This window comes from Pseudophryne corroboree, chromosome 1 (genome assembly GCF_028390025.1).
Source record: "Pseudophryne corroboree isolate aPseCor3 chromosome 1, aPseCor3.hap2, whole genome shotgun sequence".
NCBI classification, from domain to species: domain Eukaryota; kingdom Metazoa; phylum Chordata; class Amphibia; order Anura; family Myobatrachidae; genus Pseudophryne; species Pseudophryne corroboree.
In genome coordinates, this window is record NC_086444.1 from 71,276,904 (window position 1) to 71,301,120 (window position 24,217).

Consider the following 24,217-nt stretch of genomic DNA (forward strand, 5'->3'; position numbering starts at 1 on the left):
TTTCTTAGGCCACGCCCCCTTTCCGGGAACGCGCCCCTGTCCCTCTATCAGCGAGGAAAAAGTTGGGAGGTATGCCCAAATCTAACTCTCTCTGCACATGTTACATCTACCCCACCTGCACTGCACATGGTTTTGCCCATTAGAGAAAAATTTTGCTGCTGTATTCAGGTCTGAATTAGGCCCTAAGTGTGCAAGTTTAATACCTTTTGCAAACCTGCACCTACCTGTAATTGAATTCCCCCAGTGAGCAAGGAGAATACAATGATGGATAAATGTGCAGTACTATTTTTCTTGAAAAATAGGTTCAAGAACTACAGGTCTGGAGTTGTAGCTATAAAAAAAAGGCACAAAAAAATAAGAATTTACCTACCGATAATTCTATTTCTCGTAGTCCGTAGTGGATGCTGGGAACTCCGTAAGGACCATGGGGAATAGCGGCTCCGCAGGAGACTGGGCACAAAAGTAAAAGCTTTAGGACTACCCGGTGTGCACTGGCTCCTCCCCCTATGACCCTCCTCCAAGCCTCAGTTAGGATACTGTGCCCGGACGAGCGTACACAATAAGGAAGGATTTTGAATCCCGGGTAAGACTCATACCAGCCACACCAATCACACCGTACAACCTGTGATCTGAACCCAGTTAACAGCATGATGACAGAGGAGCCTCTGAAAAGATGTCTCACAACAATAATAACCCGATTTTTGTAACAATAACTATGTACAAGTATTGCAGACAATCCGCACTTGGGATGGGCGCCCAGCATCCACTACGGACTACGAGAAATAGAATTATCGGTAAGTAAATTCTTATTTTCTCTGACGTCCTAGTGGATGCTGGGAACTCCGTAAGGACCATGGGGATTATACCAAAGCTCCCAAACGGGCGGGAGAGTGCGGATGACTCTGCAGCACCGAATGAGAGAACTCAAGGTCCTCCTCAGCCAGGGTATCAAATTTGTAGAATTTAGCAAACGTGTTTACCCCTGACCAAGTAGCTGCTCGGCAAAGTTGTAAAGCCGAGACCCCTCGGGCAGCCGCCCAAGATGAGCCCACCTTCCTTGTGGAATGGGCTTTTACAGATTTTGGCTGTGGCAGGCCTGCCACAGAATGTGCAAGCTGAATTGTACTACAAATCCAACGAGCAATAGTTTGCTTAGAAGCAGGAGCACCCAGCTTGTTGGGTGCATACAGGATAAACAGCGAGTCAGATTTCCTGACTCCAGCCGTCCTGGAAACATATATTTTCAGGGCCCTGACTACGTCCAGCAACTTGGAGTCCTCCAAGTCCCTAGTAGCCGCAGGTACCACAATAGGCTGGTTCAAGTGAAACGCTGAAACCACCTTAGGGAGAAATTGAGGACGAGTCCTCAATTCTGCCCTGTCCGTATGAAAAATTAGGTAAGGGCTTTTATAGGATAAAGCCGCCAATTCTGAGACACGCCTGGCTAAAGCCAGGGCTAACAGCATTACCACTTTCCAAGTGAGATATTTTAAGTCTACAGTGGAGAGTGGTTCAAACCAATGTGATTTTAGGAACCCCAAAACTACATTGAGATCCCAAGGTGCCACTGGAGGCACAAAAGGAGGCTGTATATGCAGTACCCCCTTGACAAACGTCTGAACTTCAGGAACTGAAGCCAGTTCTTTCTGGAAGAAAATCGACAGGGCCGAAATTTGAACCTTAATGGACCCTAATTTTAGGCCCATAGACAGTCCTGTTTGCAGGAAATGCAGGAAACGACCCAGTTGAAATTCCTCTGTAGGGGCCTTCCTGGCCTCACACCACGCAACATATTTACGCCAAATACGGTGATAATGCTGTATGGTTACATCCTTCCTGGCTTTGATCAGGGTAGGGATGACTTCATCCGGAATGCCTTTTTCCTTCAGGATCCGGCGTTCAACCGCCATGCCGTCAAACGCAGCCGCGGTAAGTCTTGGAACAGACAGGGTCCCTGCTGGAGCAGGTCCTTTCTTAGAGGTAGAGGCCACGGGTCCTCTGTGAGCATCTCTTGAAGTTCCGGGTACCAAGTCCTTCTTGGCCAATCCGGAGCCACGAGTATAGTCCTTACTCCTCTCCTTCTTATGATTCTCAGTACCTTGGGTATGAGAGGCAGAGGAGGGAACACATACACTGACTGGTACACCCACGGTGTTACCAGAGCATCCACAGCTATTGCCTGAGGGTCCCTTGACCTGGCGCAATACCTGTCTAGTTTTTTGTTGAGGCGGGACGCCATCATGTCCACCTTTGGTTTTTCCCAACGGTTCACAATCATGTGGAAGACTTCTGGGTGAAGTCCCCACTCCCCCGGGTGGAGGTCGTGTCTGCTGAGGAAGTCTGCTTCCCAGTTGTCCACTCCCGGAATGAACACTGCTGACAGTGCTATCACATGATTTTCCGCCCAGCGGAGAATCCTTGCAACTTCTGTCATTGCCCTCCTGCTTCTCGTGCCGCCCTGTCTGTTTACGTGGGCGACTGCCGTGATGTTGTCTGACTGGATCAGCACCGGCTGACCTTGAAGCAGAGGTCTTGCTAGGCTTAGAGCATTGTAGATGGCCCTTAGCTCCAGGATATTTATGTGAAGTAATGTCTCCAGGCTTGACCACAAGCCCTGGAAATTTCTTCCCTGTGTGACTGCTCCCCAGCCTCTCAGGCTGGCATCCGTGGTCACCAGGACCCAGTCCTGAAAGCCGAATCTGCGGCCCTCTAGAAGATGAGCACTCTGCAACCACCACAGGAGAGACACCCTTGTCCTTGGTGACAAGATTATCCGCTGATGCATCTGAAGATGCGACCCGGACCATTTGTCTAGCAGATCCCACTGGAAGGTTCTTGCGTGGAATCTGCCGAATGGGATTGCTTCGTAAGAAGCCACCATCTTTCCCAGGACCCTTGTGCATTGATGCACTGAGACTTGGCCTGGTTTTAGGAGATTTCTGACTAGTTCGGATAACTCCCTGGCTTTCTCCTCCGGGAGAAACACCTTTTTCTGGACTGTGTCCAGGATCATCCCTAGGAATAGAAGTCGTGTCGTCGGGATCAGCTGTGATTTTGGAAGATTGAGAATCCAACCGTGCTGGCGCAGCACTATCTGAGATAGTGCTACCCCGACTTCCAACTGTTCCCTGGATCTTGCCCTTATCAGGAGATCGTCCAAGTAAGGGATAACTAAAACTCCCTTCCTTCGAAGGAGTATCATCATTTCGGCCATTACCTTGGTAAAGACCCTGGGTGCCGTGGACAATCCAAACGGCAGCGTCTGAAACTGATAGTGACAGTTCTGTACCACAAACCTGAGGTACACTTGGTGAGAAGGGTAAATTGGGACATGTAGGTAAGCATCTTTGATGTCCAGAGACACCATATAGTCCCCTTCTTCCAGGTTTGCAATCACTGCTCTGAGTGACTCCATCTTGAATTTGAACCTTTGTATGTAAGTGTTCAAGGATTTTAGGTTTAAAATTGGTCTCACCGAGCCGTCCGGCTTCGGTACCACAAATAGTGTGGAATAGTACCCCTTTCCCTGTTGTAGGAGGGGTACCTTGATTATCACCTGCTGGGAATACAGCTTGTGAATGGCTTCCAATACTGCCTCCCTGTCTGAGGGAGACGTCGGTAAAGCAGACTTTAGAAAACGGCGAGGGGGAGACGTCTCGAATTCCAATTTGTACCCCTGAGATACCACTTGAAGGATCCAGGGGTCCACTTGCGAGTGGGCCCACTGCGCACTGAACTTCTTGAGACGGGCCCCCACCGTGCCTGAGTCCGCTTCTAAAGCCCCAGCGTCATGCTGAGGACTTTGCGGAGGCGGGAGAGGGCTTTTGTTCCTGGGAACTGGCTGTTTGTTGCAGCCTTTTCCCTCTCCCTCTGCCACGGGGCAGAAATGAGGCGCCTTTTGCCCGCTTGCCCTTATGGGGCCGAAAGGACTGCGCCTGATAATACGGCGTCTTCTTAGGTTGAGAAGCTACCTGGGGTAAAAATGTGGATTTTCCAGCAGTTGCCGTGGCTACCAGGTCTGATAGACCTACCCCAAATAACTCCTCCCCCTTATAAGGCAATACTTCCATGTGCCTTTTAGAATCCGCATCGCCTGACCACTGCCGCGTCCATAAACCTCAACTTGCAGAAATGGACAGCGCGCTAACTCTTGATGCCAGTCGGCAAATATCCCTCTGTGCATCACGCATATATAGAAATGCATCCTTCAAATGCTCTATAGTCAGTAATATACTGTCCCTATCTAGGGTATCAATATTTTCAGTCAGGGAATCCGACCACGCCAGGCCCGCACTGCACATCCAGGCTGAGGCGATTGCTGGTCGCAGTATAACACCCGTGTGAGAGTATATACATTTTAGGATATTCTCCAGCTTTCTATCGGCAGGTTCCTTTAGGGCGGCCGTATCAGGAGAGGGTAGTGCTACCTGTTTAGACAAGCGTGTGAGCGCTTTATCCACCCTAGGGGGTGTTTCCCAACGTGCCCTATCCTCTGGCGGGAAAGGGTACGGTGCCAATAACCTTTTAGGAATTATCAGTTTTTTATCGGGGGAAACCCACGCCTCATCACACACTTCATTTAATTCCTCGGATACAGGAAAAACTACAGGCAGTTTTTTCTCACCAAACATAATACCCTTTTTAGTGGTACTTGTATTATCAGAGATATGCAATACAATTTTCATTGCTTCAATCATGTAACGTGTGGCCCTAGTGGAAGTCACGTATGTCTCCTCATCATCGACACTGGAGTCAGTATCCGTGTCTGTGTCTGCCATTTGAGGCAACGGGCGTTTTAAAGCCCCTGATGGCGTTTGAGACCCCTGGACAGGCACAAGCTGAGTAGCCGGCTGTCTCATGTCGTCAACTGTCTGTCGTAAAGAGCTGACACTGTCACGCAATTCCTTCCATAAGCTCATCCACTCAGGTGTCGACTCCCTAGGGGGTGACAACTGTATAATAGGCAATTGCTCCGCCTCCATCTCATTTTCCTCCTCAAACATGTCGACACAATCGTACCGACACACCGCACACACACAGGGAATGCTCTGATAGAGGACAGGACCCCACTAGCTCTTTGGGGAGACAGAGGGAGAGTATGCCAGCACACACCAGAGCGCTATATATAGACAGGAATACCACTATAAAATGTGCTTTTCCCTTTATAGCTGCTGTTAGTATCAAAAACTGCGCCAAATTAGTGCCCCCCTCTCTTTTTTTACCCTTTTCTGTAGTGCAGGACTGCAGGGGAGAGTCAGGGAGACGTCCTTCCAGCGGAGCTGTGATGGAAAATGGCGCCCGTGTGCTGAGGAGATAGGCTCCGCCCCCTTCTCGGTGGCCTTTTCTCCCGCTTTTTTGGTGAGTTCTGGCAGGGGTTAAAATACATCCATATAGCCCTGGGGGTTATATGTGGTGTATTTATGCCAGCCAAGGTGTTTTACATTGCTGCTCAGGGCGCCCCCCCCTAGCGCCCTGCACCCTCAGTGACCGGAGTGTGAAGTGTGCCTGAGTAACAATGGCGCACAGCTGCAGTGCTGTGCGCTACCTTGTTGAAGACTGATGTCTTCTGCCGCCGATTTTTCCGGACCTCTTCTTGCTTCTGGCTCTGTAAGGGGGCCGGCGGCGCGGCTCTGGGACCGAGCTCCGAGGCTGGGCCTGTGTTCGGTCCCTCTGGAGCTAATGGTGTCCAGTAGCCTAAGAAGCCCAATCCACTCTGCACTCAGGTGAGTTCGCTTCTTCTCCCCTTAGTCCCTCAATGCAGTGAGCCTGTTGCCAGCAGGTCTCACTGAAAATAAAAAACCTAAACTTAAACTTTCACTAAGAAGCTCAGGAGAGCCCCTAGTGTGCACCCTTCTCGGCCGGGCACAAAAATCTAACTGAGGCTTGGAGGAGGGTCATAGGGGGAGGAGCCAGTGCACACCAGGTAGTCCTAAAGCTTTTACTTTTGTGCCCAGTCTCCTGCGGAGCCGCTATTCCCCATGGTCCTTACGGAGTTCCCAGCATCCACTAGGACGTCAGAGAAATTAACTTTAAATCTTATGGAAAATAAATTTTGGCCTAGGACAGGTTCAGGAACTTAGTTCCTGAAGATGTCATATTTAACGAGAGGTTCAGGAATTGAGTTTCTACGGGTTCCTGCTAAAAAAAAAACCCCACTGTAAATGTGTATATGTGTAGATAATACTTTTGATACATTGGGGACGTGGTTCTCAAACTGTGTGCTAAGTCACCCTGGGGTGCCTCGGGGCAGGGGTGTATCTAGGGGTCTGAGATCCCCTGGCAAAGTAAGGGACTGGCGCCCCCCTCCCCGCCCCCACCACTACATATTCAGAATAATTACACTCTAGAACTTTCACTTAAACCTCCCTCAACTCCACTCACACCTCCCTTCTACACTTGGTTGGTCTAGTCTCACTTTGGGGGGAATGTATGATACCGTATAAGTCTACCCACTTCGCCTATTTACCAAGGCGAAGCAAGAAGCAATAGCGACAAGATGTAAGAACATATATAGTGGCAGATGCTCAATTAGCTTAGTGATATCATTCAGGTGCTTAAAAGTATTTCTTAAAGGTATTTCTAAGCAAGAAAAAAAGGCATTTTGTTTCCCCCAGCAACCCGAACGATAACAGTAACCAGATTTAAATCCCACACAATATATTAATTCAGAGACCTCAGTTACATATATTTGCGCAAATGTATGAATAAGCCTCAAAGCTGCGTCAAGGCCTCTCTGTATATATGGGATCCCTAGGGCTATATCTAGGTGCAGGGTGTGGCACCCCAAAAATCAGCATAAGCCAGAAAGCCCAGCGCAGCATACCAGTGAAAAAAACTATAGTGTTAATAAATTAGTGTTAGGAAGCCGAAGCTATAAAGGAAGTGATACAAAAATGAGATGTAATTAAAATGGAGAAATAGTGTTAAAGGAATTAGTAAGTGATAAGTGTTAATAGAATGTAAAGGTATGCCACACTAAAGCCATCCAGCTCAGCCAGTCCAGAGGCACCACACCTCACACCTCCATTACCCCAATCTGTAATATGATTAACCAGCAAGGAGCCACATGATAATGGCTCCTTACTTAAATATATCTAAGCTAAGAGCTACCTACCTTGGAGCAACCCCATAATGCTCCATGTGGCATGTCAGGGCCTGCACCTCCTCCTAATGCAGGAACCTCTCTGCCTCTCACAACAGACATATATACTTAGTGGCAGATGTTCAATTAGCTTAGTGATATCATTCAGGTGCTTGAAAGGGATGGGTATTTCTAGGAACATCTTGTTTGCCAGAGTGTGGGTGTGAAAATTCCCTCCAGCAATCCCTGATTCTCAGTGTCTCATCCCCTGGTCGGCTCCAGTGCGCATGCGCAAGATCTCGCTACTATCGTGAGATCTCCCGTGTGCATCCTGGAGCCGGCAGCCGCTACAATGGTTGTCAATGGGGCAATGACACCTGCAGCTGTCAACATTGATAGCTGCAGGTGTTAGAATGGTCAGTGCCACTGACCATTCTTACTCTGCCCCGCACATCGGTGTGCTCATGCTGTCTTAAAAATAGCATTGTGTCATTCAGCACACACCACCGCAATTATACATGGGGAGGAAGCGGTATCAGTGCATATATAACGTGGGCTGATACCACTTCTCCCCCATAAGAAACTATCATACATCTACCCCATTGTTTGAAACCCTGTCATTTTGCCCTGTTATATCCTCAACTGAGTCACGTGTCATGTCACACAGCCACCCTGCAAAACTTGCCCGGCCCCGTTTGCCCAGCGTCACCCCCGCAACGCCAAAACTCTGCCTTGCAACAGCCTTGCCCGTCAATCACATTGTGGTCACATCCATAGGGGATGTCACCGCAATGTGTACAGCCACTGGCAAACTGCACTGCAGGCCGCTGCTGCGGCTGGGTCTGAATGACACCCATAGTGCACCACATGGTATTTCTCCCAGTACACACAGCACCCCTATATAACCTCTAGGACACACAATCCCCTATATGACCCCAAGTACACACAGTAACCCATATTAACCCCAGTACTGTCTCCATATTACCCCCCCCCCCCCAGTGCACATAGAACCCCCATATTACCTCCCAAAACAAAGTGCCCCAATGGTATCTGCCCTTTCTGCTGCGGGGTACACTGGCCTCCACAAGTCTGGACAATGGGGTGTAGAGTAGAGTAGGATCTTGATCCGAGGCACCAACAGGCTCAAAGCTTTGACTGTTCCCAGAATGCATAGCGCCGCCTCCTCTATAACCCCGCCTCCCAGCACAGGAGCTCAGTTTGTCAGTTGGTAAGCAGGCACTTAACAGAGGGGCTGCTCCAAGCAGCCCTGAGAAAAGCTTTTTATGAGGTAAACGTCAGGTGTTATTTAATATAGGATTTTCACAAAGAAATACTGTATTACGTACTTTTCTCTGTGATTTAGTCACCATATCTCTCCTTTATCTCTGCTGGTGCTGACTACACTGCGCAGGGGTTTGGGTTTAGGGATATAGTGCTGCTAATAATTGTACTGTGTTACCTCATACTGCAAGTTATATCATGTCTGCTTCTGAGGGTAACGGTTCTGGGGCAGAACACACTGCTGGTGTTGCTAAAGCCACAGGCACATATGGGGAGAATATAGCAGCTGTGGGCTCTGGTTCTGGGGGCTCCTTGCCCCCCAGTGGGACTGTAGCAACGGAGGCACATACTGACCCTCCGTGGGCCACTTTTTCCATGCTTCTGCATACGCTAGTTCATAAACTAACACCCCCTATGGGACCCCCAATGCCGGTACAACCGTATGTGATCCCTGCAGTAACCTGCCGTGGGCGGATGATTTATCTGCTCAATTAAAGAAGCAGTCCCTGACTACTAAAAATTCTGACTATCGCTTGCCTACGTCCAAGAGGTCCTCTGTTATGAGCCACGGCTGTGACTCATTCCTGTTTTGCATTTTGGTTATGTATTTTATGTTATACTTCTGTTTATGTTCCCCGTGGGTGTCATGGGGTGCTCGGAGCTCACCCTTAAGGAGAGGATACGGTTATGAACCACAGGTAGTGGTTCATTCCTATTTTATGTTTTTAGTTCTCTTGCAGGCCAGGATTTCCCTTTGCTCTGGTTTAGAAGAGTATTGTTTTATGTCAGTGGTGAGTCTGTGTAATTGCAGCCTGTTTCCATGTGGTTGGCCTCACCTGTCTGCTAATTGCATTTTGTCAGTTTGGAGTCATGCAACAGGGCAGCTGCACGACATAATTAATTAGGCCTCTCTGTTATATGCTGGCTCAGTGCAATTCACAGACGCTGGTGATATTTCCTGGGTTCCAGAGTTCTTGAGTTCTGAGCTAGTCCCTGCCAGTGCCTGAGCTCCTGTCTAGCAGTGTCTGTCTAGCTGCTTCCGGTGTCGGTTCCTGTGTCGATTCCTGTGTCAGTTCCTGTGTCTGATTCCGTGTCCTGCCGTGAAACATTCCTGTCCAGAAGTCCTGTGGCTTTGCCTGTGCCTGGTCGAGTTTCTGGCTTCTTGGTGTCCACCGGTCTGTCGTTTGGGATTCTGCCTGTCCTCCAGTTCTGAGAGTCTGTGTCGGCAGCATTGGGGGTTCCTGTCCGTTTGCCAGTATTTGTACCGGTTCTGTGAGTAGCGGCTTTGCCGCGTCCGTCGGCCTAGGCCGCTGTATTCCTTTGTTATATTTAGTTACTGGTGTTTTGCAGGGGGTTCTGCTTATGCTGTCACCGCCGGTACACAAAAGTATTGTGTCGGCGTGTGGACAGCATTTCCTTTGGTTGTTCTTTTCCTTTGGCGGCAAGCCGCACATACATCTAGTTTAAGGCTAGTCAGTAGCCCCTGGCTTTGGTTGTTTCAGTTAGAGGTCCCCTTGTTATTACCCTGTCTCAGTTCACGCTTTGTCTCCCTTTAAGACCTGCGGGGGCATCGGAGTTGGGCAGACCTAATCCGTCCTTCAAATGCGGCTGCCATGGGCCCAAGAAACCATAGTCATGCAGGCGTGAACTGACCACACGGGTAAAACAACGGAGGTAGGGTGCTAGGGGCTATTTCCACACCACACCTTGTTTCAGTGTCACGTTCTGGTGCTCAGGACTCACTGCGCAACATCTCCCTTGTTCTGAGCACCAGGAACCTAACATTCTCTAAGCGAGCGCTCGTCTCCTCACAATCCACTGCTGTCACTGACACCTCGTCTGATGAAGACAGCACATGCACTGACCCCACAGGTTCTGACTCAGATACGGCTGATGGGGAGGGTAGTTCACATGTGGATGTTCCTGATCTTTTGGAGGCTATTAAATTAATTCTGCAGATTACGGATGATCCCGAGCCATCCGTTCCTCCTAAGAAACCATATAGGTTCAAGCGTCAGAAGGTGATTAAACAAGTTTTACCTCACTCTGACCACCTAGTGGATATACGTCAGGAACCCTGGCAAAGCCCGGGTACGAAGTTTGTGCCTCAAAAGAAGATGCTGGCTCACTATCCCCTCGCGCCAGAGCTGTCTAAGAATTGGGAAACGCCTCCTCCAGTAGACTCACATGTGGCTAGGATGGTGGTTTCCTCAGCTCTACCTGTCACTACCGTCACGTCTCTAAAAGAGCCTACGGATAAACGTGTCGAGGGTTGTCTGAAAGCGATTTACACCCCCACGGGTGCTGCACAAAGGCCCACTGTTGCAGCTACATGGGCGGCAGAGGCTATTGAAGCATGGGCCTTGAAGTTAGAAGCTGAAATCTCCTCTGACCATGCTAGACAATGCTTGTCATATATTGTCAAAGCTTCTCGCTATATTAAAGAGGCGGCTTCTGATGCCGGTATCCTAGCAGCCAAGGCCTCTACTACATCAGTCCTGGCTCGCAGGATATTGTAGCTGAGATCCTGGTCTGTGGATCTGGACTCTAGAAAAACCCTGGAGGTACTCCCTTTCAAGGGGCATATTCTGTTTGGGAAGGACTTAAATAAGATAGTGGCTGACTTGGCTACTGCCAAAACTGCCTGTCTGCCTAATACAGCTCCTTCTGTGTCGAAGGCCAAAGGCACGTCCTTTCGCCCCTTTCGTCCTTCAGGTAAAGCAAAAGGTCAGGCTTACCATAAGCAGGCCCGCACTTCCAAACCTGGTAAGCCGAAGCCCAAAAGAGCCTGGGCTGCTCGTCAGCCAGCAGCCAAGACCGATAAGCCTGCTGCATGACGGGGCGGGCCTCCCCCTGGGGGATCCCAGGGTGGGGGGCCGGCTTCTAGGGTATACCCAGGAATGGTTGAAGACCACTTCAAATGCCTGGGTACGGGAAGTCGTCACTCGAGGTTACTCCATAGCCTTCAAAAACTGACCCCCTAATCGATTTTGCCAGACAGACGTCCCGTCGGACAAGACAAAGGCAAACACTCTGCATTCGGTGGTACAGACCCTCCTGGATACAGGAGTCGTAGTACAGGTGCCTCTTGCTCAGAGGGGCCGGGGGTACTATTCTCCGCTGTTTCTAGTCCTGAAACCGAATGGGACCTCCCGGCCCATTCTCAACCTCAAGGCACTGAACAAGTTTGTGAAGTTTTCCAAGTTCGGTATGGAAACCCTTCGCTCTATAGTTCTGGCCTTGGAACCTGGGGACTACATGGTCTCCCTGGACATACAGGATGCTTACCTGCATATTTCTATAGCAGTGTCACATCAACAATACCTGAGGTTCGCTATTGGCAACTTCCATTACCAGTTTCAGGCATCACCTTTTGGTTTAACAACAGCTCCGCGAGTCTTCACCAAAGTTATGGCGGTGATGACGGTGGTACTCCGCCGTCAAGGGGTCAGGATACTGCCGTATCTGGACGACTTGTTAATCCTGGCAAAATCCCCAGATCTTCTCCTGCGTCATCTGGATATGACTGTCCGGTTTCTACAAGCCCACGGGTGGCTCATCAACTGGAAGAAATCCTCCCTGGTCCCTGCTCAGAGCATGGTGCATCTGGGAGCGCTGTTGGACACTCACAACCAGAGGTTGTTCTTGTCCCAGGAGAAAGTCCTGAAACTTCAGGACAGGATTCGTTGCTTCCTTTCTCGTCCGCAAGTGTCGATACATTCGGCAATGCAGGTGCTGGGCCTCATGGTATCAGCATTCGATATGGTGGAGTATGCTCAATTCCATTCTCGCCCCCTCCAGAAGCTGATTCTAGCCAAGTGGGACGGCCTGCCTCACCGGATCAGGTCTCAAATGATCTCTTTGACTCCGGAGATCCGTCTGTCGCTGCTCTGGTGGCTCCAGGAACGACAATTGTGCAGAGGCCGTCCCTTCTGGATATCCAACTGGGTCCTGTTGATGACAGATGCCAGTCTAAGAGGTTGGGGCGCTGTGCTGGAGCAGCACTCCTTGCAGGGTTGGTGGACCAAGGAGGAATCTCTCCTCTCGATCAACATTCTGGAATTGCGGGCGGTCTTCAATGCGTTGAACCTAGCCCAGCATTTGATTCAGAACCGTCCTGTTCAAGTACAGTCGGACAACGCCACCACAGTGGCTTATATAAATCATCAAGGTGGCACTCGAAGCTGTTTGGCAATGAAGGAAGCCTCACGGATTCTACGTTGGGCAGAACGCCATCTACCGGCAATATCAGCAATATTCATTCCGGGAGTCCTGAATTGGAAAGCGGACTTTCTCAGTCGTCAGGACGTGCATGCCGGCGAGTGGGGCCTCCATCGAGATGTGTTTCAACTCCTCGTGGAAAGGTGGGGTCTTCCAGATGTGGATCTGATGGCGTCTCGACACAATCACAAGGTTCCGGTCTTCGGAGCAAGGACAAGAGATCCTCAAGCAGCATTCGTGGATGCGCTGGCAGTGCCGTGGAGGTTTCGGCTGCCGTACGTGTTCCCTCCGGTGTCACTCCTGCCCAGGGTAATTCGGAAGTTCAAGCAAGAAAAAGGAAATCTGCTTCTCATAGCTCCGGCGTGGCCCAGACGGCACTGGTTCTCAGACCTGCAAGGCCTATTGTCAGAGCGTCCACTTCTACTTCCACAACGCCCAGACCTCCTCGTTCAGGGCCCGTGTGTCTACCAGGACCTAGCCCGGCTGTCTCTGACGGCGTGGCTCTTGAAGCTTCCGTCTTAAGAGCTAAGGGTTTTTCTGAAGAGGTCATTAAAACTATGTTGCGTGCCCGGAAACCGACCTCTGCTCGGATTTACCATCGGGTCTGGCTTTTCTACTTTGTTTGGTGCGCATCTAACCATTATGACGCTTCCAAGTTTAGTACGGCCAAACTTTTGGCTTTTCTACAGCAGGGCCTAGATTTATGCCTGCGTCTGGCCTCCCTTAAGGTCCATATTTCTGCCTTGTTGGTGTGGTTTCAGAGAAAAATTGCGACTTTACCTGATGTTCATACTTTCACTCAGGGTGTGTTGCGTATCCAACCTCACTATGTCCCGCCTGTGGCTCCTTGGGACTTGGCGGTGGTTTTGGAGGCGTTGCAGGAGCCTCCATTTGAACCTCTTGGTTCAGCTGACCTTAAGTGGCTTTCCCTTAAGGTGGTGTTCTTGCTGGCTATTGCCTCTGCTAACAGAGTGTCGGATCTGGGTGCCTTGTCTTGTAGTTCCCCATATCTGATTTTAAACCGTGACCGGGCGGTTCTTAGGACTCGTCCCGGATATTTACCTAAGGTGTTTTCTTCGTTCCACCTTAATCAGGAGATTGTGGTTCCAGCTTTTGTCTCTCCTGATTTGTCTCCCAAAGAGCGGTCTTTGGATGTGGTACGGGCTCTCCGTATCTATGTGAAGAGACCTGCTTCTATACGAAAGTCTGATTCTCTCTTTGTTTTGTTTGGATTTCACAAACGTGGCTGGCCTGCTCACAAGCAGACCCTGGCCAGGTGGATGAGAATGGTGATTGCGCATGCTTATGTGAAGGCTGGTCTGTCAGCTCCTGTTCATATTACGGCCCATTCTACTCGGTCTGTTGGACCTTCTTGGGCGGCCCAACGTGGTGCGACCCTTGATCAATTGTGCAAGGCGGCTACGTGGTCCTCCGGGAACACATTCATAAGGTTCTATGCCTTCGATACTGCCGCTTCCCAGGATGCTTCCTTTGGACGCCGGGTTCTTGTGCCCGCTACAGTGCATCCGCTCCTATAAGAAACAGCTTTAGGACATCCCCATTGTCCAGACTTGTGGAGCCCAGTGTACCCCGCAGCAGAAAACGAGTTTTATGATAAGAACTTACATTTGTTAAAACTCTTTCTGCGAGGTACACTGGGCTCCGCAAGGCGCCCACCCTGACGCTCTTAGCTTCTTTGGGTTGATATGGCAGTAGCCGCTGACACGTCTCCTGTCGTGAGAATGCGGTGTTGTGGCTACTAACCGTTGTCGTCTCTTTTCCTGCTACTGCATTGGGCTGGTTAACTAAACTGAGCTCCTGTGCTGGGAGGCGGGGTTATAGAGGAGGCGGCGCTATGCATTCTGGGAACAGTCAAAGCTTTGAGCCTGTTGGTGCCTTGGATCCTACTCTACACCCCATTGTCCAGACTTGTGGAGCCCAGTGTACCTCGCAGAAAGAGTTTTAACAAGGGTAAGTTCTTACCATAAAACTCGTTTTTTCTTTCGTCCTATAAAAAAATGCAGGGAACCAGGAGAGTGTGGTGAAGGAAGGCAGTCCCTAGAGAGAGCTGTGAAGCAATGTCGGACAGCCCCCTATGTGTAGTTCCCGAATCCCTGGGGGTGGCTGAGTTTGCGGGCAGCACAGGCTCACAGCCACATGGCCACTGTGGATGAGCAGCAGCGGGTCCAGCGGCACTCACTGCCCTGAGTGTTAGCACATCCCGCACTAGCCTGTGAGAAGCTGCCAGTGAGGAAGGGTAGGGGGCGGGACCGTGTGCTGTGGACATAAAGGCTGCGCTGGTGCCGCTGTGAGGCCCTGCTAGCAGGCTAGGCATCCCCAGCCCTCTCCTCAGCAAGCGCCCCTGGCGAGTGCCATCCTGGCCAATGCACAGATACGCCCCTGCCTCGGGGTACTTGCAGGGATGCTCTGGGTTGGTGGTCCAAGACCAATTTAAATTATTTATGGTCAGTTAACACGTGTTTGTGGCTGCCATACATAAAAAATGTGGGCAAGATGTAAAAACCAGTCCCTCACCACATAACTGAACCTAAGGATGACATATAGGGCCTGATTCAGTATGGATCGCAAAGCAACATTTTCTCTAATGGGCAAAACCATGTGCATTGCAGGGGGGGGGGCAGCTATAACATGTGCAGAGAGAGTTAGATTTGGGTGGGGTGTGTTCAAACTGAAATCTAAATTGCAGTGTAAATATAAAGCAACCAGTATTTACCCTGCACAGAAACAAAATAACCCACCCAAATCTAAAGGCCCGTACACACTGGCCGATATATCGGCCATTCTCTTGAACGGCCGATATATCGCGGGTCCGTCGCCCAGTATGCACGGCCGATACGTCTATGAACTCCGTCGTTCACAAACGTATCGCGTCGGCCCCGCTGCACAGCCGACGGCCAATATATCTACCGATATATTGGCGCATCGCTGTGTGTGTACGGCGGTCGGCCGACCACCCGTACACATGCTGTGGCGGCCGGCTGTGATTGACAGCTGAACTGGACGGGCTCCACACACTGCTCCACACACTGCCCGATCTGTCCATAGATATATCTGCCGATCAATTGATCGGCAGATATATCTTCCAGTGTGTACCCACCTTAACTCTCTCTGTACATGTTATATCTGCTCCACCAGCAGTCCACATGGTTTTGCCCAGAAGAGAAAGATTTAGCTTTTATGATCCATGCTGAGTCAGACCCATAAACACAATTTACTTAATTTCATATATTTTTTTCTGAATTTCTCAATAAGAAACTTTTGGAATTTGCCTTTTATTGAGGTATAACAACATGTTAAACTTTTTTTTCAAGGCCTAGCTTACTTTTAATTGTTTAGTGATTTAATTTCAACTATATATGACAGCAAATGTTACAAACAATTTGTGGAAATCAACTTTCAAAGCCGTCATTGCCAAGAACTTTCAGAAGACAAAATTAATTGATTTGTGGATGATTCATTGTATTCCCTTTTAACTAATTAATTGTGTCTTCCTAAATAGCTTTGAAGTGATCAAATTAATTTCTTCTGAGAGAATAACTAGCTTCCTGGTTAATTAATTGCTTTCAACTTATCACATATACCTCAGAGTTTCTGTAAAGAAACTAATCTTGTGGCCCCATCAGATCATATGAAAAACATGTTGTTATATAACTAATCGTTGCAAAGACGTATCGCACCCTCAGAGAACTTTGCCTAGGTGAGAACTCTCAGCCACAGCGCAGTTAGGCCTCTTCAGCTGTAAGTGTGATCACAATGGCCCTCATTCCGAGTTGATCGGTCGGTATTTTTCATCGCATCGCAATGAAAATCCGCTTAGTACGCATGCGCAATATTCGCACTGCGACTGCGCCAAGTAATTTAACAATGAAGATAGTATTTTTACTCACGGCTTTTTCTTCGCTCCGGCGATCGTAATGTGATTGACAGGAAATGGGTGTTACTGGGCGGAAACACGGCGTTTTATGGGCGTGTGGATGAAAACGCTACCGTTTCCGGAAAAAACGCAGGAGTGGCTGGAGAAACGGAGGAGTGTCTGGGCGAACGCTGGGTGTGTTTGTGACGTCAAACCAGGAACGACAAGCACTGAACTGATCGCACAGGCAGAGTAAGTCTGAAGCTACTCTGAAACTGCTAAGTAGTTTGTAATCGCAATATTGCGAATACATCGGTCGCAATTTTAAGAAGCTAAGATACACTCCCAGTAGGCGTAGGCTTAGCGTGTGTAACTCTGCTAAATTCGCCTTGCGACCGATCAACTCGGAATGAGGGCCAATGTGTGTGACTTTGCATCGCCATCACTTTTGCACGTCCATTATCAGAACATGCACTGTAGGATTACACACAAAATACTCTACCAATGGTGCACATTCAAATCATTACAGGACCAATGTATACTCCATTCTGCATAAAACAACTACCACTATATTTTTTAATTATTAATACACTGCTAAAAGAGGAATGTAGTTATTATTTTCAACATCATAGATTTAGGGTTAGGGTTAGGCAGCAGTTAGGTGGCAATTAGGATTACACTGCAGTCAGGGTTAGGGTTAGGCTGCATTTAAGGTTAGGCTTAAAGTAGACTGCAATTAGAATTACACAGCAGTTAGGGTTAAGATACAGTTAGGGTTAGTCTGCAGTTTAGGTTAAGCTACAGTTTTGGTTAGGGTTATACTACAATTAGGGTTAGGCTGCATTTAGGATTAGGCTGCCGTTACAGTTAGGGTTATGCTATAGTTAGGGTTAGGTTGTAGTTAGGGTTATGCTATAGATAGGGTTAGGTTGTAGTTATAGTTATGCTATAGATAGGGTTAGGTTGTAGTTATAGTTATGCTATAGTTAGGGTAAGGCTGTAGTTATAGTTAGGGTTATGCTATAGTTAGGGTTAGGCTGTAGTTAGGGTTATGCTATAGTTAGGGTTATGCTATAGTTAGGGTTAGGCTGTAGTTATAGTTAGGGTTATGCTATAGTTAGGCTGTAGTTATAGTTAGGGTTATGCTATAGTTAGGCTGTAGTTATAGTTAGGGTTATGCTATAGTTAGGGTTGAGCTGCAATTATAGTTAGGGTTATGCTACAGTTAGGGTTAGGCTGTAGTTATAGTTAGGGTTAGGCTGCAGTTAGGGTTAGGGTTATGCTACAGTTAGGGTTAGGCTGTAGTTAGGGTTAGGAGTATACTGCACAGTGGTGAAGTAGTGAGAGGTGCAACAATATGCATTGGGCCTACCTAACACAAGTTTTGTTGGGCAGGGTGCTGACCACTGAGGGGGGCATATTTGAATTGTGAAGGGCAACATTTTGGACATATCACTGAAGCTGATGTATACAGTTATATATACATCAGTAATATAATCAGTGTTGCATTATATGTATTGTAATATAATGCCCAAAATTCACATTATGCCATGCAAAGTGCCCAAAATCGCATGCCACACAATAGTGCCCACAATTCACATTATGCCACACACAAGTGACTACAAATCACGTTACGCCACACAGTAGTGACCACAATTCACATTACGCCATACACAAGTGACTACAATTCACATTACGCAACATAGTAGTGTCCCTCATTTATGTTATGCACACAGCGGTGCCCACCATTCATGTTATGCCACACAGTAGTGACCCTCATTAACGTTATACCACACAGTAGTGCTACTTTTTCACATTATGCCACAGCAGTGCCCCTCTACCTGTTCTACCCATATGCACTGCATTCCTTCATCTTTCCCCGAGTATACAATTCCATAACACTACTCATTCAGTAGCAGAAGTGAGAATACACAAAAGTGGAGGAAACTCAAGGCCTAGGGGGTAATTCCAAGTTGATCGCAGCAGGAAATTTTTTAGCAGTTGGGCAAAACCATGTGCACTGCAGGGGAGGCAGATATAACATGTGCAGAGAGAGTTAGATTTGGGTGTGGTGAGTTAAATCTGCAATCTAAATTGCAGTGTAAAAATAAAGCAGCCAGTATTTACCCTGCACAGAAACAAAATAACCCACCCATATCTAACTCTCTCTGCAAATGTTATATCTGCCTTCCCTGCAGTGCACATGGTTTTGCCCAACTGCTAAAAAATTTCCTGCTGCGATCAACTTGGAATTACCCCCCTAATTCAGACCTGATCACAGCAGCAAATTTGTTAGCTAATGGGCAAAACCATGTGCACTGCAGGGTGGGGGGGGGGGGGCAGATATAACATGCAGAGAGAGTTAGATTTGGGTTGGGTGTGATCAAACTGAAATCTAAATTGCAGTGTAAAAATAAAGCAGCCAGTATTTACCCTGCGCAGAAACAAAATAATCCACCCAAATCTAACTCTCTCTGCAAATGTTATATCTGCCCCACCTGCAGTGCACATGGTTTTAGGCCCTCAGTTTGTTCACATTACATAAACAATAACTTGCTAGCTACAGAAACAGGTGGATAGGGAGGCCAGCTAGTGCGAGGTTAATCTGCGTTTGTACTTTCTATACATAATACACATACACATAACGACATAAAATAAAAATGGAATACGTAATACAACATAATAATGGTATACATGCTACATATGTATTACATTTTGCATATATATTATACGTATATACCTTTATTATTGTTATTTCTCTAACGTCCTAGTGGATGCTGGGGACTCCATCAGGACCATGGGGAATAGCGGCTCCGCAGGAGACAGGGCACAAAAGTAAAAGCTTTAGGATCAGGTGGTGTGCACTGGCTCCTCCCCCTATGACCCTCCTCCAAGCCTCAGTTAGATTTTTGTGCCTGGCCGAGAAGGGTGCAATCTAGGTGGCTCTCCTAAAGAGCTGCTTTGAGTAAAAGTTTTGTTAGGTTTTTTATTTTCAGTGAGTCCTGCTGGCAAGAGGCTCACTGCATCGAGGGACTTAGGGGAGAGAAGTGAACTCACCTGCGTGCAGGATGGATTGGCTTCTTAGGCTACTGGACACCATTAGCTCCAGAGGGAGTCGGAACACAGGTCTCACCCTGGGGTTCGTCCCGGAGCCGCGCCGCCGACCCCCTTGCAGATGCCGAAAAGTGAAGAGGTCCAGAAACCGGCGGCAGAAGACTTTTCAGTCTTCATAAGGTAGCGCACAGCACTGCAGCTGTGCGCCATTGTTGTCAGCACACTTCATAACAGCGGTCACTGAGGGTGCAGGGTGCTGGGGGGGGCGCCCTGGGCAGCAATGATAGTACCTTATTCTGGCTAAAAATACATCACATATAGCCCCTGGGGGCTATATGGATGTATTTAACCCCTGCCAGGTCTCAGAAAAACGGGAGAAGAAGCCCGCCGAAAAGGGGGCGGGGCCTATTCTCCTCAGCACACAGCGCCATTTTCCCTCACAGAAATGCTGGTGGGAAGGCTCCCAGGCTCTCCCCTGCACTGCACTACAGAAACAGGGTTAAAACAGAGAGGGGGGGCACTGATTTGGCGATATGACTACATATATTAAAATGCTATAAGGGAAAAGCACTTATATAAAGGTTGTCCCTGTATAATTATAGCGTTTTTGGTGTGTGCTGGCAAACTCTCCCTCTGTCTCCCCAAAGGGCTAGTAGGTCCTGTCCTCTATCAGAGCATTCCCTGTGTGTGTGCTGTGTGTCGGTACGTGTGTGTCGACATGTATGAGGACGATGTTGGGAGGCGGAGCAAATTGCCTGTAATGGTGATGTCACTCTCTAGGGAGTCGACACCGGAATAGATGGCTTATTTAAGGAATTACGTGATAATGTCAACACGCTGCAAGTCGGTTGACGACATGAGACGGCCGGCAAACATATTAGTATCTGTCCAGGCGTCTAAAACACCGTCAGGGACGTTATAATGCCCATTTTACCTCAGTCGGTCGACACAGACACAGACACGGACACTGACTCAAGTGTCGACGGTGAAGAAACAAACGTATTTTCCTTTAGGGCCACACGTTACTTGTTAAGGGCAATGAAGGAGGTGTTACATATTTCTGATACTACAAGTACCACAAAAAAGGGTATTATGTGGGGTGTGGAAAAACTACCTATAGTTTTTCCTGAATCAGATAAATTAAATGAAGTGTGTGATGAGGCGAGGGGTTCCCCCGATACAAAATTATTGGCGGTATACCCTTTCCCGCCAGAAGTTAGGGCGCGTTGGGAAACACCCCTTAGGGTGGATAAGGCGCTCACACGCTTATCAAAACAAGTGGCGGTACCGTCTCCAGATACGGCCGCCCTCAAGGAGCCAGCTGATAGGAGGCTGGAAAATATCCTAAAAAGTATATACACACATACTGGTGTTATACTGCGACCAGCGATCGCCTCAGCCTGGATGTGCAGCGCGGGGGTGGCTTGGTCGGATTCCCTGACTGAAAATATTGATACCCTTGACAGGGACAGTATTTTATTTACTATAGAGCATTTAAAGAATGCATTTCTATATATGCGAGATGCACAGAGGGATATTTGCACTCTGGCATCAAGAGTAAGTGCGATGTCCATATCTGCCAAAAGATGTTTATGGACACGACAGTGGTCAGGTGATGCAGATTCCAAACGGCACAAAGATGTATTGCCGTATAAAGGGGAGGAGTTATTTGGGGGTCGGTCCATCGGACCTGGTGGCCACGGCAACTGCTGGGAAATCCACCGTTTTTACCCTAAGTCACATCTATGCAGAAAAAGACACCGTCTTTTCAGCCTCAGTCCTTTCGTCCCCATAAGCATATCTGCCCAGGGATAGAGGAAAGGGAAGAAGACTGCAGCAGGCAGCCCATTCCCGGGAACAGAAGCCTTCCACCGCTTCTGCCAAGTTCTCAGCATGACGCTGGGGCCGTACAGGACCCCTGGATCCTACAAGTAGTATCCCAGGGGTACAGATTGGAAAGTCGAGACGTTTCCCCTCGCAGGTTCCTGAAGTCTGCTTTACCAACGTCTCCCTCCGACAGGGAGGCAGTATTGGAAACAATTCACAAGCTGTATTCCCAGCAGGTGATAATCAAAGTACCCCTCCTACAACAAGGAAAGGGGTATTATTCCACACTATATTGTGGTACTGAAACCAGAAGGCTCGGTGAGACCTATTCTAAATCTGAAATATTTGAACACTTACAAAGGTTCAAATCAAGATGGAGTCACTCAGAGCAGTGATAGCGAACCAGGAAGAAGGGGACTATATGGTGTCCCGGGACATCAGGGATGCTTACCTCCATGTCCCAATTTGCCCTTCTCACCAAGGGTATCTCAGGTTCGTGGTACAGAACTGTCACTATCAGTTTCAGACGCTGCCGTTTGGATTGTCCACGGCACTCCGGGTCTTTACCAAGGTAATGCCCGAAATGATGATTCTTCTTCGAAGAAAATGGACGACCTCCTGATAAGAGCAAGGTCCAGAGAACAGTTGGAGGTCGGAGCAGCACTATCTCAAGTAGTTCTACGACAACACGGGTGGATTCTAAATATTCCAAAACCGCAGTTGTTTCCGACGACACATCTACTGTTCCTAGGGACTGGACACAGTCCAGAAAAAGGTGTTTCTCCCGGAGGAGAAAGCCAGGGAGTTATCCGAGCTAGTCAGGAACCTCCTAAAACCAGGAAAAGTGTCAGTGCATCATTGCACAAGAGTCCTGGGAAAAATGGTGGCTTATTACGAAGCGATTCCATTCGGCAGATTCCACGCAAGAACTTTTCAGTGGGATCTGCTGGACAAATGGTCCGGATCGCATCTTCAGATGCATCAGCGGATAACCCTATCTCCAAGGACAAGGGTGTCTCTCCTGTGGTGGTTACAGAGTGCTCATCTTCTAGAGGGCCGCAGATTCGGCATTCAGGATTGGATGCTGGTGACCACGGATGCCAGCCTGCGAGGCTGGGGAGCAGTCACACAGGGAAAAAAATTTCCAGGGAGTGTGATTAAGTCTGGAGACTTTTCTCCACATAAATATACTGGAGCTAAGGGCAATTTATAATGCTCTAAGCTTAGCAAGACCTCTGCTTCAAGGTCAGCCGGTATTGATCCAGTGGGACAACATCACGGCAGTCGCCCACGTAAACAGACAGGGCGGCACAAGAAGCAGGAGGGCAATGGCAAAAACTGCAAGGATTCTTCGCTGGGCGGAAAATCATGTGATAGCACTGTCAGCAGTGTTCATTCCGGGAGTGGACAACTGGGAAGCAGACTTCCTCAGCAGGCACGACCTCCACCCGGGAGAGTGGGGACTTGATCGGGAAGTTTTCCACATGATTGTGAACCGTTGGGAAAGACCAAAGGTGTACATGATGGCGTCCCGCCTGAACAAAAAACTGGACAGGTATTGCGCCAGGTCAAGAGACTTTCAGGCAATAGCTGTGGACGTTCTGGTAACACCGTGGGCGTACCAGTCGGTGTATGTGTTCCCTCCTCTGCTTCTCATACCCAAGGTATTGAGAATTATAAGACGTAGAGGAGTAAGAACTATACTCGTGGCTCCGGATTGGCCAAGAAGGACTTGGTACCCGGAACTTCAAGAGATACTCACAGAGGACTCATGACCTCTGCCGCTAAGAAGGGACTTGCTTCAGCACGTACCATGTCTGTTCCAAGACTTACCGCGGCTGCGTTTGACGGCATGGCGGTTGAACGCCGGATCCTAAGGGAAAAAGGCATTCCGGAAGAGGTCATTCCTAACCTGGTCAAAGCCAGGAAGGACGTGACCGCACAACATTATCACCACATGTGGCGAAAATATGTTGCGTGGTGTGAGGCCAGGAAGGCTCCACGAAGAAATTTCAACTCGGTCGATTCCTGCATTTCCTGCAAACAGGAGTGTCTATGGGCCTCAGATTGGGGTAGATTAAGGTTCAAATTTCGGCCCTGTCAATTTTCTTCCAGAAAGAATTGGCTTCAGTTCCTGAAGTCCAGAAGTTTGTCAAGGGAGTACTGCATATACAACCCCCTTTTGTGCCTCCAGTGGCACTGTGGGATCTCAACGTAGTTCTGGGATTCCTCAAATCACATTGGTTTAAACCGCTCAAATCTGTGGATTTGAAATATCTCACATGGAAAGTGACCATGATGTTGGCCCTGGCCTCGGCCAGGCAAGTGTCAGAATTGGCGGCTTTGTCTCACAAAAGCCCATATCTGATTGTCCATTCGGACGGGGCAGAGCTGCGGACTCGTCCCCAGTTTCTCCCTAAGGTGGTGTCAGCGTTTCACCTGAACCAGCTTATTGTGGTACCTGCGGCTACTAGGGACTTGGAGGACTCCAAGTTGCTAGATGTTGTCAGGGCCCTGAAAATATCGGTTTCCAGGACGGCTGGAGTCAGGAAAACTGACTTGCTGTTATCCTGTATGCACCCAACAAACTGGGTGCTCTTGCTTCTAAGCAGACGATTGCTAGTTGGATGTGTAGTACAATTCAGCTTGCACATTCTGTGGCAGGCCTGCCACAGCCAAAATATGAAAATGCCCATTCCACAAGGAAGGTGGGCTCATCCTGGGCGGCTGCCCGAGGGGTCTCGGCATTACAACTCTGCCGAGCAGCTACGTGGTCGGGGGGAGAACACGTTTGTAAAATTCTACAAATTTGATACCCTGGCTAAAGAGGACCTGGAGTTCTCTCATTCGGTGCTGCAGAGTCATCCGCACTCTCCCGC

General features: G+C 48.7%; 1 protein-coding gene and 1 long non-coding RNA gene across 2 annotated transcripts in view; one reads left to right on the top strand and one right to left on the bottom strand.

Annotated features, from left to right (window-relative positions):
- ADAMTS12 (ADAM metallopeptidase with thrombospondin type 1 motif 12) overlaps positions 1-24,217 on the bottom strand; it is a 1,230,701-nt gene that overhangs the window by 92,323 nt on the left and 1,114,161 nt on the right. The window lies entirely within an intron of this gene.
- The window catches only part of LOC135055953 (uncharacterized), a 78,523-nt gene continuing 62,608 nt past the window's right edge, over positions 8,303-24,217 (top strand). The window contains exon 1 of the long non-coding RNA XR_010243858.1: positions 8,303-8,369. This is a non-coding gene — a long non-coding RNA (uncharacterized LOC135055953). The remainder of the gene's footprint in view (positions 8,370-24,217) is intronic.